Source organism: Acomys minous (assembly GCF_964271855.1).
Source record: "Acomys minous genome assembly, chromosome: 1".
NCBI lineage: Eukaryota > Metazoa > Chordata > Mammalia > Rodentia > Muridae > Acomys > Acomys minous.
This window is the reverse complement of record NC_140483.1, coordinates 156,691,640-156,694,362: the sequence shown is the minus strand read 5'-3', so window position 1 is coordinate 156,694,362 and position 2,723 is coordinate 156,691,640. Positions and strand designations below refer to the sequence as shown.

The following is a 2,723-nucleotide window of genomic DNA, read 5'->3' as shown; positions in this document are numbered from 1 at the left end:
ATAAGATCCATAAGCCATGACTACCCACCCCAATTTCTCATGTTTTGTAACTTATGTTTTATTGGTCACACTCACTTGCTTATATTTTAACTATAACAACCCTATAATATTTACTCTTTCATCTTTTATAGAAGAGTGGGTTTTTAATCAGGTTTCATAATCACTCTGAAAGTAAAAAAGTTTAACAACAGATTGGTCAACAGTGGGTTGCATGGAGAACATTGATCATGACAGAGAGGTGAAAACTTCCTACTCTCTGTTAATAATGCCATAGAATCATACAACAGAGGTGCTGATGTCAGCAGACCTACTCTATTATCTTTTACAAAAAATGTAGAACATACAACCATCAAAGGTGTACTAGACTGACAATGGCAAAGAACACACAGTAACTGAATGATGTTTCATAGACTAGACTCATTATCATTATCATGCTCATATGACAAAAATTAACTATAGAACAGCCTCAGAAGAGGCCTTTCAGTAGATAATACTTTTAAGAATATTATTGTTCACTACATGTCTCTTCTCTCTCAAGCTGCCATTCTGCAAACAGTCATGGATCAGGTAAAACAATTTGTTGAGCCAAGTCGACAGTTCATAAAGCACTCAATTCGGCTGGTTAAAAGATGCACCAAATCCGATAGAAAAGAATTCCAGAAGATCGCCATGGCCACAGCAGTATGATTCACTGTCATGGGATTCATTGGCTTCTTTGTGAAACAAATCTACATCCCCATCAATAACATTATTGTGGGTGGCTGAGTCTCATCATGAGAACTAGTGAACAAATGAGGATGTGACAAACTCATGAAGTAGAGTTGCCTGCATACATTGTGTCTTTTTTTTTTCTTTTCTCTTCCCTATGAGGTTTCCTATTTCTAAATTAAAATAATTTCAAAATAAACAATTTTCCACAAAAAAGAATATTATTGTTATAATGATAGATCTGGGCTTGCTATTACTTTAAAGGCTTTAGCTGTAGGCAAAGATAAGGGGAGATGGGCCTTTGTATAGGTTGAGGCTAATATGTGTGTTTATTTGTCAAGAGATTTTTAAAAAATTAAAAATGTAAAATAGAAAAACTGTTATAATAAGAATGTAAAGGCTGCAAAAATTTTTGTATGGCTACACAGTAAATTCATGTTTTAGGCAAAGTATAATAAAATTGTTAAAAATTTTAACGAATTTTGAATTGTTTGAAAAAATCATAGTATGCTGAGATTAATCTCTTACTGAAGAAAGAAAAAATGACAAATACCATAGGCAAGTGACTGCAATTAGTTTATAAATTATACAGTACTACAGAGTTATACCCTGTGCATTCACACTGACTAAACATATGCTGACCCATTTTCTGGCCCTGAGAACTTTATTGTGGTAAATGTCTATACAATTGGACAGTTTCTATGTTTGCACATGCAAATACTTACTCCTGAGCTACACTTGCCCACTTTATTCAATACAGTCCTGTGCCGTACAGATCTGTAACCAAGCACCGTAGACCACAACATATAGCATAGGTGTGCAATATGCTAAACTATAAATATTTTTGTGACTATGTACAGTGATATTCAATTGCAAAACAAGCTAAAATTAGTTTCTTAGAAAATATTGCCAAACATATACAACAGCTGACTACAGGATATATGCTTGAACAGTTTCATAATGCCCTGAGTAGCTAATATTGTTTGATAGAGATCACCCAGTTAATAAATAACAAGAAGAAAGATACTGTAAAAGATGAAAATGATGAAATGATGACAGCGATGTTAAGAAATGACTTGCTGAGTGAAATATGACAATGATCTGATTGTTTTATCCTACTTTTTATTGTTTTATTTTTTATTTTTGAGATTATAATTGCATCATATTTGATGCTACTGTATTTACATCTCACATATCCATCTTTTCAATTTCAGCTTTCAATATGGAAATTTAAGTCTTGGGAATTTAATCCTGAGATCAAGGTCCTAAAGTTAAAAGGACATGAATAGAATACAGGGCTGTGTAGTCTGGACCAAGACTTCTGTTACAATTAAAAACACAATACAGAAAAATAAAGAGCATGGCGTAGCATTTCTTTTCTTTCTTTCTTTCTTTCTTTCTTTTTTTCATGAAAGGTTTATGCCTGTTGCTTTATTTGGTGGGTATGAAGTGACATTATCAGGGAAATGCACTGACAGACTATGACAGTAGTGTCATTTATTTCACCCAGCTGGGCTCCTTCAATTTGTCTTCTAATTTCTTCTTCTTCTTCTTCTTCTTCTTCTTCTTCTTCTTCTTCTTCTTCTCCTCCTCCTCCTCCTCCTCCTCCTCCTCCTCCTCCTCCTCCTTCTCCTCCTGCTCCTCCTTCTTCTTCATGTGTATGTTTTCTTTTTTTTACTTAAGTAATTTATTCAGATTACATCTCAATTGTTATCCTCTCACTTGTATCCTCTTGTTTCTCCCTCCTTCCCTCTTTCACCCTATTCCCTTTCCTTAGGTCTGTGTCAGAAGGGGACCTCCTCACCCATCATATGATCACAGCCTATTAGGTATAATCCTGGCATCCTGCTTACCCTTCCACAGAGTGCCACAATGCCTCCCCACCAAGGCGCAGTGGTCAAATAGGGAGCACCAGAGTTCATGTCAGAGTCAGTCCCCACTCTCCACACAACTATGGAGAATGTGATGTCCATTGGCTGGGTCTGAATAGGAGTTCTAGGTTTAGTGCATGCATT

General features: G+C 35.5%; 1 pseudogene across 1 annotated transcript; it reads left to right on the top strand.

The window, feature by feature from the left end:
- The first annotated feature begins 502 nt into the window (after nucleotides 1-502).
- LOC311607493 (protein transport protein Sec61 subunit gamma-like) lies at nucleotides 503-804 on the top strand (annotated as a pseudogene). The gene has a single exon. The product of its transcript is annotated as a protein transport protein Sec61 subunit gamma-like (transcript).
- The last annotated feature ends 1,919 nt before the right edge of the window (nucleotides 805-2,723 follow it).